Below are 13753 nucleotides of genomic sequence, written 5' to 3' on the forward strand. Positions count from 1 at the left end.
CCTCCTCCAGCGGGATCGAAAAATGTCGTATTAAGATTACGGTCTGTTAAAAGTATTGTAATTCCAGCAGCCAGTACAGGCAGGGATAGTAGGAGTAGAACTGCTGTAATTAGTACTGATCATACAAATAGGGGGGTTTGATACTGGGATATTGCAGGGGGTTTTATGTTGATAATAGTAGTAATGAAATTAATTGCCCCTAAAATAGAAGAGACTCCGGCTAAATGTAAGGAGAAAATTGTAAGATCAACGGATGCTCCTGCATGGGCCAGATTGCCAGCCAGTGGGGGGTAAACGGTCCACCCCGTTCCTGCACCTGCTTCTACCATAGAAGATGCTAATAGTAGAAGAAAAGATGGAGGAAGAAGTCAGAAGCTCATGTTATTTATTCGGGGGAATGCCATGTCCGGAGCACCAATTATTAATGGCACTAGTCAGTTTCCAAAGCCCCCAATTATAATGGGCATGACTATGAAGAAGATTATTACGAAAGCATGGGCGGTTACGACGACGTTATAAATTTGATCGTCGCCTAGTAAAGTACCGGGCTGACCTAGTTCGGCTCGGATGAGGAGGCTCAAGGCAGTGCCTACTATGCCGGCTCATGCTCCAAATAGTAAGTATAAAGTACCAATATCTTTGTGATTAGTAGAGAACAGTCATCGGTTAATGAACATAGGTAAAATGGCTGATAAAAGCATTAGACTGTAAATCTAAAAATAGAGGTTTAAGTCCTCTTTTTGCCAAGCTCTGTGGTGAATTTTCATATTGAATTGCAAATTCAAAGAAGCAGCCTAGACGCCGCCGGGGCTTCTCCCGCCTTTTTTTCTACGCGGCGGGAGAAGGTAGATTGAAGCCAGTTACTAGGGTATTTAGCTGTTAACTAAAATTTCGTGAGGTAGAAGCTCACCAATCTAGGGAGGGCTTAGCTTAATTAAAGTGTTTGATTTGCATTCAATTGATGTAAGATAGATTCTTGCAGCCCTTAGAGGTGATTTGGTCAGGGGTTAAGTGTATAGCACTTGCTTAGAGCTTTGAAGGCTCTTGGTCTGGTCTAACCTAAACTCCTAGTCCAAGACTGATAATATAGGTGTTAGCGGGAGTAGTATAGTTGAGATAATGATTAAGGGGGGTAGTAGGGTTGCCTTTTTTGTGTACTCGAATTGTCATTTTATTTTTATGTTATTTGTGGACGGGAATATGGTAAGTGCGGTGCTATATGTGAGTCGCAGGTAGAAATATAAGTTAAGTAGAGCGGTGATGGCTATTAGTGTTGGAATAATAATTATGTTATTTTTTGTTAATTCTTGAATAATTATTCATTTAGGGATGAAGCCAGATAATGGGGGTAGTCCTCCTAGGGATAATATTAAGATTAAGATTATGGAGGTGATTAGGGGAAATTTATTTCATATGTGGGATAAGGATAAGGTTGTGGTGGATGAGTTTAATATGAATAGTATGAAGGTAGATAGTGTTATTAGAATATATAAAGTTAAGTTTAGGATTATTATTGTAGGGTTGTAAATAATGATAGCGGCTATTCAGCCTATGTGGGCAATGGAGGAGTATGCTATGATTTTTCGTAGTTGAGTTTGATTTAGTCCGCCTCAGCCTCCTACTAGAACGGATGCGAGGGCTATTAGTATAAGAAGGTTGGTGTTAATTGATGGGGAGATTTGATATAGGATGGATATAGGTGCGATTTTTTGTCATGTTAGTAGGATTATTCCTGATATAAGTGTTACTCCTTGTGCTACTTCGGGAACTCAGAAGTGGAATGGAGATAGGCCTAGTTTTATTGTTAGGGCGGTGGTTATTATGATGGATGCGATGGGGTTTGAGATTTTTGAGATTACTCATTGGCCGGAGTAAAGAAGGTTAATGGTGACTCCTATTATTAGTAATATTGAGGCAGTAGCTTGTGTAAGAAAATATTTTGTAGAGGCTTCTATGGCTCGTGGATTATACTTTTTTATGAGGATAGGGATGATGGCTAGCATGTTTATTTCGAATCCAATTCAGATCAGTAATCAGTGCGAGCTTAGTATGACGATTATGGTCCCTGCCATGATAGTTGCTATAATAATAGTGAGAATAGGGGGTTTTATTAGTACGGGAAGGGTATAAACCAACATTTTCGGGGTATGGGCCCGATAGCTTAATTTAGCTGACCTTACTGTAGAATATAGTGTAAGTTTGGTAGCACGAAGATCTTTGAATTCTTAAGATTAGGTTCGAAGCCTATTATTCTAGAAATAAGAGGATTTAAACCTCTATTATTTACTCTATCAAAGTAACTCTTTTATCAGACATATTTCTTATGTTTGGGGTGGGATACTCGCGGTAATAATGGGTAAGGCAACATGTCATATGCATAGGGCTAAAGTTAGGGGTAGAAAATTTTTTCACAATAAGTGTATTAATTGATCATAGCGGAATCGAGGGTATGATGCTCGAATTCATAGGAAGCAGATAGTTAGTAAGAGGGTTTTTATAGTGAAGTTAATAGAGTAGAGTTCTGGTATAAATGGGTTGTGGAATGCACCGAAGAATAGAATTGTTGTGAGGATATTTATTATAATGATATTTGCGTACTCTGCTAGAAAGAATAGGGCAAAAGGACCCGCTGCATACTCTACGTTAAATCCAGAAACTAGTTCGGATTCTCCTTCAGTTAAGTCGAAGGGGGCTCGGTTAGTTTCTGCTAGAGTAGAAATGAATCATATCATGGCTAGGGGCCAGGCCGGAAAGATTAGTCATATATGTTCTTGGGTGATAATTAGTGTGGATAGTGTAAATGACCCGTTTATTAGGAGGACTGATAGGAGAATGATTGCTAGTGTTACTTCATATGAGATTGTTTGAGCTACTGCTCGGAGGGCTCCGATTAGAGCGTATTTGGAGTTTGAGGCTCATCCTGACCAAAGGATGGAGTATACGGCGAGACTTGATATTGCTAGTATGAATAGGACTCCTAAGTTTATATTAATGAGTGGGTAGGGCATTGGGAGAGGGATTCATATAGTTAGGGCTAGTGATAGAGCTAGAATGGGGGCTAGAATGAATATTGATATGGAGGATGTAAGTGGTCGTAGAGGTTCTTTTGTGAAGAGTTTTACTGCATCTGCGATTGGTTGAAGGAGGCCGTAGGGGCCTACGATATTAGGCCCTTTTCGAAGTTGTATGTAGCCTAAGACTTTTCGTTCAACGAGGGTGAGGAAGGCTACGGCAAGAAGGATTGGGATGATAAGAGAGATAATGTTGATAAAGAACATTTTGTTAGGGAGAGGAATTGAACCTCTGATAATAAAGGTTTAAGTTTTACGCAGTTACCGGGCTCTGCCACCCTAACAAAGCCCCTTTTCTCGGGCTTATGAGGAGATAAACTGGTTAGATTGAGTTGACTTCATCTATTAGTTTTAAGGCGCCTTTGTGAGGTAGGCCTTACATCCCTTGTCCTTTCGTACTGGGGGAGGTTATATAATAGATAGAAACCGACCTGGATTACTCCGGTCTGAACTCAGATCACGTAGGACTTTAATCGTTGAACAAACGAACCCTTAATAGCTGCTGCACCATTAGGATGTCCTGATCCAACATCGAGGTCGTAAACCCTATTGTCGATATGGACTCTTGAATAGGATTGCGCTGTTATCCCTAGGGTAACTTGTTCCGTTGATCAAAAATTATTGGATCAATAAGTGATGTTATATTTTGACTTGTGGGTCTAAATTTTAATCACTCGGGAGTTTTTTTATATTCCGAGGTCACCCCAACCTAAATTGCTAACCCACAATAATGGTGTAATGTTATGCCTTGTAGGTATTTAGTATCCATAAGTTTGGGTTAGTTAATTAAAGCTCCATAGGGTCTTCTCGTCTTATTGTGGCATTCCCGCCTCTTCACGGGAAGGTCAATTTCACTGATTGGGAATAAGAGACAGTTAAACCCTCGTGTGGCCATTCATACAAGTCCTTATTTAGAGAACAAATGATTATGCTACCTTTGCACGGTCAGGATACCGCGGCCGTTAAACAAGTGTCACTGGGCAGGCAGTGCCTCCAATACTAGAAATGCTGGAGGTGATGTTTTTGGTAAACAGGCGGGGTTTGTGTTTGCCGAGTTCCTTTTACTCCTTTTAATCTTTCCTTAAATGCATGCCTGTGTTGGGTTAACAATAGGGTAGATAAGTATTTCATTTTTGGGTTGATATTATCAGATTGTTAACTATCAGTGGTCTATCCGTTTCTGATATAAGCTTATGCGGGGAGAAAATAGTTCTTGTTACTCATCTAGCATTGTTGCTTCTATATTTAAATAGAATGGCCCAGGAGGTATAATTAGGAGTTGATGTAATATGATTGGGATTAAGTTATATTGTTTGTTGAGCTGGAACGCTTTCTCAATTGGTGGCTGCTTTTAAGCCAACTATGGTGATGTTAGTATATACTCTCTAATAAAGGTTGTATCCTGATTCTAAGAAGCTGTACCTTCTTAGACTATATTTTAAATTTACATTAAAATTTTGTTTTTTTTAGGTAAATTTAAAGTTGAACTAAAATTCTGTTTGTGGGCAACCAGCTATCACCAGGCTCGTTAGGCTTTTCACCTCTACCCACAAATCTTCTCACTATTTTGCTACATAGATGAGTTGATCCTTTTAGATTGTTTATGGGTAGCTCGTCTGGTTTCGGGGAGCTTAGCTTAAGTTCTCTTTGTTAAGTCGTTTCTGGCTAGTTCATTATGCAAAAGGTAAAAGGGGTAATCTTTGCTGTTTAATACTGTTAAGATGTCTTTCATCATTCCCTTACGGTACTATCTCTATCGCTCCAATTAAAATTTCTATCTCCTATACTTTTATTATTTAACTAAATGTTTTACTTTATATGTCTGTGATACTTAAGTTTGGGGTTAGTTGGGCTAGCTTTTGTTCAAAGTGGTCATAAGTAATGAAATCTTCTGGGTGTAGGCCAGACGCTTTAGTTAAGCTACACTTTGATTAATCCAAGCACACCTTCCGGTATGCTTACCTTGTTACGACTTGTCTCCTCTTGTGTCTTAGTTAAGTTAATATGGTTATGGTTGTGTCTTATTACTTGAGGAGGGTGACGGGCGGTGTGTGCGTGCTTCATGGCCCTATTCAATTAAGCTCTCTATTCTTAATTTACTACTAAATCCTCCTTCAGTTTTTAATTTCATAAAAACGTTCGTGGAATGTTCTTGGGTAGAAAATGTAGCCCATTTCTTCCCACCCCATAAGTTACACCTTGACCTAACTTTTTTATGTAAAATGATTGTGCTTACTATTCTACCTTTTGAGGGTTTGCTGAAGATGGCGGTATATAGACTGAATTAGCAAAGGGTGGTGAGGTTTATCGGGGTTTATCGATTATAGAACAGGCTCCTCTAGAGGGATATAAAGCACCGCCAAGTCCTTTGAGTTTTAAGCTATTGCTAGTAGTCCTCTGGCGAATTATTTTGTTGTAAAATTATCTATGTTTAGGGCTAAGCATAGTGGGGTATCTAATCCCAGTTTGGGTCTTAGCTATCGTGTAGTCAGATTATTATAAAGTCACTTTCGTGGTCTATTTTATGGTAACTGTAGCTTTTTACGGCTTAGTTAAGTTTTAACTTTAGTGCAAAGGTATCTTAAACACGCTTTACGCCGTGGGCCTATTAGTTTGGGTTAATCGTATGACCGCGGTGGCTGGCACGAAATTTACCAACCCTTTTTAGTATGGCTTAGTCAAACTTTCGTTTATGGCTTAATTTTTATCACTGCTGTATCCCGTGGGGGTGTGGCTTAGCAAGGTGTTATGAGCTACTTAAGAGTGTGCTTGATACCTGCTCCTTTAGATCACTGCTGATTTTAAGGGCATTCTCACTGGGGCGTGGAGACTTGCATGTGTAAGTCTACTAAGAACTAATAGGAAGGCTAGGACCAAACCTTTGTGTTTATGGAGTCGTGCGACTCATCTTGGCATTTTCAGTGCCTTGCTTTATTAATTAAGCTACATTAACTTATACTGAAATTGTAGTGTGTATAATAAATAAAATACATAGTAAATATGAGAGGAAAAAAAAAGGGGATGCTATCTATAGATAGACCACGAGATCGAATGCGTGTAAGACTGTTGTGTTAAGTTAACTAGAGTAGCAATACATTTGTATACAATTTAAATAAAGCTTGTGAGTATTGTATGCACTTAGTCCTGTTTTTGGGGTTTGGCAGGACATAAATAAGTGTATAATAGATGACATGAGTTTATGGGGGGTAAGGGGGGTTTGTATAAGTTAACTTAATGTCTTGCGCGTGTACGTACGTGTACACACGTGTACGTACGTGTACACACGTGTACGTACGTGTACACACGTGTACGTACGTGTACACACGTGTACGTACGTGTACACACGTGTACGTACGTGTACACACGTGTACGTACGTGTACACACGTGTACGTACGTGTACACACGTGTACGTACGTGTACACACGTGTACGTACGTGTACACACGTGTACGTACGTGTACACACGTGTACGTACGTGTACACACGTGTACGTACGTGTACACACGTGTGTCCTAGAATTATATGTCCTGAAACCATTGACTGAATAGCACCTTGATTTTATGCGTGAGTTGATAAATGATAATGAATAAGTCCAGCTACAAGTTATTTGACTGCATTAGGGCCGCGACGGGCATATTCCCTGAGAGCAGAAGATAAGTTAGAGTTAGTGCCGTTGCGGTCATAGATGAGTGATAGCAGATTCCCCCCCTAAAAATAAAAGATACCAAATGCATGACACCACAGTTATGTGTGATCATGGGCTGATTAGTCACTAGTCCATCGAGATGTCCCATTTGCGAGAATTAGTAGGATTGGAATAAATAGAGTCATGGCCCTGAGGTAAGAACCAGATGCCAGGTATAGTTTCATGATAGTAACCCCCACATTAGCATGGGCCCGGAGCGAGAAGAGTGACATTACAGGCAAGGATTGATGGTTTCTCGAGGCATGGTGATTAAGCCCTTATTGGACTAAGTGATATGCATCTAGTTACTGTTGAGGATCAATGGGTTGTGGAATTGGACTAGACATGTCCTATGTAAAGATATAATATCATGTACATGCTTATATGCATGGGGCAAGCCATTAATGCACGACGTACATAGGGGAGGGAAAGAAGGATTTTTTGGAGATACTGACATAGCACAGTAGAGGTGGTCCAATATATGAATGTAGGGGGTGTCAGGGAATAGTTTAAGAAGAATTTCAGCTTTGGGTGCTGATGGTGGAGCAAGAGCTTCTTCCTTGAGTCTTAGGGAGGGCGACTACTCTCCATTTTTGGTTTACAAGACCAAGGTAATGATTATACTACAAAGACTCTTCATTTTAGAAGATTATTTTCGATAACGCTAATTGTTGGCATTAGAATCAATAGGATGGTGAAATATAGAATTGAGGCGACCTGTCCGATAATGATGAAAGGGTGTTCAACTGGCTGTCCTCCAATCCAAGTTAAAGTGAGAAGATCGGCGACTAAAAGTCAGAATAGGCATTGGCTGAGGGGTCGGAATATTATACTGCGTTGCTTAGATGTGTGGAGGAATGGAATGAATGCTAAAATTAGGATGGAGAATACTAGGGCGAGTACACCTCCTAATTTATTAGGGATAGATCGTAGGATGGCATAGGCGAATAGGAAGTATCATTCAGGTTTGATATGTGGAGGGGTGTTTAGGGGGTTTGCAGGGGTGAGTTGTCTGGATCTCCTAATAGGTCTGGTGAAAATAAAACTAGTGATATTAAGACTAGGAGCAGGAGTAGGATTCCTAGGATATCTTTAATTGTGTAGTAGGGGTGAAACGGAATTTTGTCTGAGTCTGATGTGATTCCTGAGGGGTTGTTGGATCCGGTTTCGTGTAGAAATAGGAGGTGTACTATTGCTAGAGCTGCGATGATGAATGGAAAGATAAAATGAAATGCAAAGAATCGTGTTAAGGTTGCTTTGTCTACTGAGAAGCCACCTCAGATTCACTCTACTAAGTTGGTTCCGATATAGGGGATGGCGGAGAGAAGGTTAGTGATTACAGTTGCCCCTCAAAATGATATTTGTCCTCACGGCAGTACATAGCCTATGAATGCTGTGGCTATGGTTGCGAATAGTAGTACAATTCCAATGTTTCATGTTTCTATGAATACATAGGATCCATAGTATAGGCCTCGTCCCACATGTATGAATAGGCAGATGAAGAATATGGAAGCGCCATTTGCATGTATATAGCGGATAATTCAGCCGTAGTTAACGTCTCGACAGATGTGGGTGACCGATGAAAAAGCTGTGGCCGTGTCCGATGTGTAGTGTATAGCTAGAAATAAACCTGTTAGAATCTGTAGAATCAAGCATACTCCTAATAAGGACCCGAAATTCCATCAAGCAGAGATGTTAGATGGCGCTGGGAGGTCAATGAATGAATTGTTGACAATTTTGGCTAGTGGGTGGGTTTTTCGAATGTTGGTCATTAATGTTCTTATAGTTGAAATACAACGATGATTTTTCATGTCATTAGTCATGGTTAAATTCCATGTAGGAATAATGATAACATACATTGTATTTATTTTAAGTATCGTTTTTGTGATGAGTTTTGTGGGTTTTGCCACTAAACCATCTCCTATTTATGGTGGGCTTGTGCTAATTATTAGCGGTGGGATTGGTTGTGCGATTGTTCTGAATTTTGGGGGTTCTTTTTTAGGGCTGATAGTGTTTTTAATTTATTTGGGGGGTATATTAGTAGTATTTGGTTATACAACTGCTATGGCTACTGAGCAATACCCTGAGGTGTGAGTTTCAAATAAGGCTGTTCTAGCGGCTTTTATTACTGGTCTATTGTCTGAGTTGTTGACTGCTTGCTATATTTTGAAGGATGATGAGGTGGAGGTAGTATTAAAGTTTAATGGAATAGGGGATTGGGTAATTTATGATACGGGGGACTCTGGGTTTTTTAGTGAAGAGGCTATGGGTATTGCGGCTTTATATAGTTATGGAACCTGGTTGGTGATTGTTACAGGTTGGTCGCTGTTAACTGGTGTGTTGGTTATCATGGAAGTTACCCGTGGTAATTAAGGATTAGTAGGCTGAGAATTATAGTTAGTATGAACGATAGGAAATAGAGCTTGATGAGACCCTTTTGATTTGAAATAAGGGTAGAAGATTTTATTTGGAAATACGAGATTGATTTGGGTAGGATGTTTTCTAGTCAGATGGAGTCCAGAAGTATAGATGCTGATTTCTGGCTGATGGTTAAACTTGTTTTAGGTGTGAGGCGGTGCATAATGGTTGGATAATAGCCAAGGAGGGTGGAAAATTTAAAGTAATTAGATGGATAGTTAAATTTGAGTCCTTGTATGGTAAGGTTTAGTTCTAGTGCCAGGATGAAACCCAAGATAGTTACTGCAAGGGCTATCATTTTTAGATAATGAGGCATAGTTATCTGTGGGATGGTGGTGGGTGTGATGCTGTGGGAGATAATGTATCCTGCAAATACACTTCCGATAAGGAGTCGTTTAATAGAGTTAATTAGGAGAGGATTATTCTCGTTGATAAGGATTATAGGGGAGAAGCGGGGCTGGCCTAGTAGAGCGAAGAATATAATTCGGGTGCTGTAGGCAGCGGTTAGGGATGTGGCAACGAGTGTAATTAAGAGGGCTCAGGCGTTGGTATTCGACGTGTTAGCGGACTCGATGATCAGGTCTTTGGAGTAGAATCCTGTAAGGAAAGGTATGCCTGTTAATGCGAGGCTTCCGACAATCAGGGAAGTTGTGGTGAAGGGAAGGACTTTAAATAGGCCACCTATCTTTCGAATGTCTTGTTCATCGTTTAGGCTGTGGATAATTGACCCTGAACATATGAATAACATAGCTTTAAAAAATGCGTGAGTGCAGATGTGTAAGAAGGCTAGGTAAGGCTGGTTAATGCCAATTGTTACTATTATTAGGCCTAGTTGGCTTGAGGTAGAGAACGCTACAATTTTTTTGATATCGTTCTGTGTAAGAGCGCAGATTGCAGTAAATAGTGTAGTAATAGCCCCTAAGCATAAAGTGAGGGTTTGAATAGTTTGATTATGCTCTATTAGTGGATGAAAGCGGATAAGAAGAAATACTCCTGCTACAACTATTGTGCTTGAGTGAAGTAGGGCTGATACAGGAGTGGGGCCTTCTATGGCTGAGGGGAGTCAGGGATGTAAGCCGAATTGAGCAGATTTACCGGTAGCTGCTAATAGTAAGCCAAGTAGCGGCAAATTAAAATTATCGTTTGTTGTAATAAAGATTTGTTGAAGGTCTCATGTGTTTAAGTTCAATAGAAACCATGCTATGGTTATAATGAAGCCTACATCTCCAATACGGTTATAGAGGATAGCTTGTAGGGCAGCTGTATTTGCATCGGTTCGGCCGTATCATCATCCAATAAGTAAAAATGATATAATGCCAACTCCTTCTCAGCCAATGAATAGTTGGAATATGTTGTTTGCGGTGACTAAGACTATTATAGTAATAAGAAATAAGAGAAGATACTTGAAAAATCGGTTAATATAAGGATCGGAGTGTATATATCATATAGAAAACTCTATAATAGACCACGTGACAAAAAGGGCTACGGGCACAAAGATTATTGAGAAGTAGTCTAATTTAAAACTCATGGATAGTTTTATGGTCTGGATTGTTATTCAATGTCAGTTTGAAACAATTGTTTCCTGTCCTGAGTAGATGAATATTATTGTGGGAATTATGCTAATTATGAATGCGTAAGAAGTAGCGGTTTTTACATAGTATGGGTATAGCTTATTTTTGTAGAGTTTAGTAGAGGTTATAATGATGGGCAAAGTAAGAATGACTAGAGCTGTGATTATGCATGAAGTAAATATATTTATTACTTTTATTTGGAGTTGCACCAATTTTTTGGTTCCTAAGACCAATGGATTACTTCTATCCTATAAAAGTTGAAAAAGCCATGTTCTTATACATGGGAGCATGAGTTAGCAGTTCTTGCAGTACTTTTTCGGTAAGCAAAAAGGTTTGAGCTTTTATTATTAGATTCACAATCTAATGTTTTTGTTAAACTATGCTTACAGTAGATGGGACCGAGAATAATTTTAGGGTTAAGGGATAGGAGGAGTAGAGGCAGTAGATGCAAGGTTATTAGGGCATTTTCTCGTGTGAATGACGGTTTGATATTTTTGATATGGTGGGAATATTTACCACGCTGTGTGGTGATTAGTATATAAAGTGAGTATAGGGCAGTGATGGTGATGTTAATTCCTATTAGAATAATAGTAATGTTGGATCATGAGAATGAGGATATCACTACAAATAGTTCTCCGATAAGATTAATTGTTGGAGGAAGAGCCAGATTTGTGAGGCTTGCTAATAACCATCAGGCTGCTATCAGGGGAAGGAGGGTTTGAAGTCCTCGTGCGAGAATCATAGTACGGCTATGGATTCGTTCGTAATTGGAGTTGCTAAGCAGAATAGCATCGAGGATGTTAAACCATGGGCAATTATTAGGGCTGTTGCACCTATATAACTTCATGGTGTTTGAATAAGAACCGCTACAATAACGAGTGCCATATGACTAACTGAGGAGTATGCAATTAGGGATTTTAGATCTGTTTGACGGAGACAGATAGAGCTTGTTATGATTATGCCTCATAGAGATAATATTATGAAAGGATACGCTATGAAGTTGGTCAGGGGGTTTAGTAGGGTTGTAATTCGTATCATGCCATAGCCTCCTAATTTCAGGAGTACGGCGGCAAGTACCATGGAGCCGGCAATAGGGGCCTCTACGTGTGCTTTTGGTAGTCACAAGTGGAGGCCGTATAGAGGTATCTTTACTATGAATGCTATCATGCATGCCAATCATAAGAAAACATTAGATCAGGAGTTTGGCAGAGGTTGAATTCAGTATTGAATTATGAGAAAATTTAGGGAGCCCATGAAATTGTGGATGTAAAGGAGAGCTACTAGGAGTGGGAGAGATCCTATTAAAGTATAAAATAAGAAGTAGAGCCCTGCGTTTAGTCGTTCAGTTTGATTCCCCCATCGGGTAATAATGATCAGGGTTGGGATTAGTGTTGCCTCAAATAGGATGTAAAAGAAGATAAGTTCAGAGGCGGTGAAAGTTATAATTAGGAACAACTGGAGAAGAATCAGTATTGAAATATATAGTTTTTTTCGAGTTAAGGGTTCTTTTGATAAATGGTGTTGGCTTGCTATAAGTATAAGGGGTAGAAGTCATGTTGTAAGTGCTAGTAGCGGTGCTGATAGGGAGTCAGAGAAAAATATTAAGGAGGGGTTCAATGTATTATCATTTGGTTGATTCAGGTAGAATAAGCTGATTAAGCTGATTAGCAAACCATATGTTGTCGTGTTAATTCAGATTATGTTAGGCTTTGATACTCATGTAAGGGGGATCAGTATGATAGTGGGGATGATAATTTTTAGCATTGTAAGAGGTTTAGGTTTTGTACGTAATCAGTCCCGTAGGTGTTAGATACTATAACTAGTAGAGATAGTCCTAATGCTGCTTCGCAGGCAGCAAATACTAGTAGTACGATTGGTATCATGCTGGCTAATGTAAGGTGGTTGTTGAGAATAGTTACAGATATTATTACAAATAGTGATAATATTATGCCCTCTAAGCATAGTAGCGATGATATTAGGTGTGATCGATAAACAAGTATACCTATTAGAGAAAGAATGAATGCCAGAAAGATATTAATATATACTATGGACATATGATAATTATGAGATAAATCATAATCTAATGAGTCGAAATCATTTGTTTTGGCTTAAACTAATTATCATATTCGGTTCATTCTAGCCCCTTTTCGGTTCATTCGTACGCTAGGCTTGCAGCTAGGAGGGAGATTAGTAGGAGTGCTATGATAAGTATTGTTGTCAACTTGTTGGTTTGTGACGCTCAGGGAAGTGGGAGTAGGAGTGCGATTTCTAGGTCGAAAAGCAGGAATGTGATGGCAACTAGGAAGAATTTTATAGAGAAAGGTAGGCGAGCAGATCCCATGGGGTCAAAACCACATTCGTAGGGGCTTGTCTTGTCTGTATAAATATTTAGTTGGGGAAGTCAGAATGCGATTAGTACAAGTAAGGACGCTAGGGTTACATTAGTTATCAAGGTTAGTATTACGTTTATTACTTCTTTCCAGGTTGATCTGGAGCTAACTGATTGGAAGTCAATTGTACTAGTTATACTAAAGAAATAGGATCCTCATCAATAAATAGATACATATAAGAATAGTCAGACTACATCAACAAAGTGTCAATATCATGCAGCGGCTTCAAATCCGAAGTGGTGGTTTGATGTGAAGTGGTAGTATAGTTGTCGGAGAAAGCACACGATAAGGAATGTGGAGCCAATAATTACATGTAGTCCGTGAAACCCAGTAGCTATAAAAAAGGTAGATCCGTACACTCCGTCGGAGATTGTAAAAGATGTCTCGTAGTATTCGGAGGCCTGTAATAGTGTAAAATATACGCCTAAGGAGATTGTAATAAATAGGCCTTGAAGTATGTGTTTACGATTGCCTTCTATTAAACTATGATGGGCTCAAGTAATAGATACTCCGGAGGCTAGGAGGACTGAGGTGTTGAGTAGAGGAACTTCTAGTGGGTTAAGAGGAATAATGCCGGTGGGAGGTCAGCAACCTCCAAGTTCAGGAGTAGGGGCTAGG

At 39.5% G+C, this 13753-nt stretch overlaps 1 pseudogene; it reads right to left on the reverse strand.

Moving 5' to 3' along the window:
* Window positions 1-5000: 5000 nt before the first annotated feature.
* LOC144309965 (18S ribosomal RNA) lies at window positions 5001-5955 on the reverse strand (annotated as a pseudogene).
* Between the last annotated feature and the right edge of the window lie 7798 nt (window positions 5956-13753).

Source organism: Canis aureus, unplaced genomic scaffold (genome assembly GCF_053574225.1).
Source record: "Canis aureus isolate CA01 unplaced genomic scaffold, VMU_Caureus_v.1.0 ptg000289l_RagTag, whole genome shotgun sequence".
Lineage (NCBI taxonomy): Eukaryota > Metazoa > Chordata > Mammalia > Carnivora > Canidae > Canis > Canis aureus.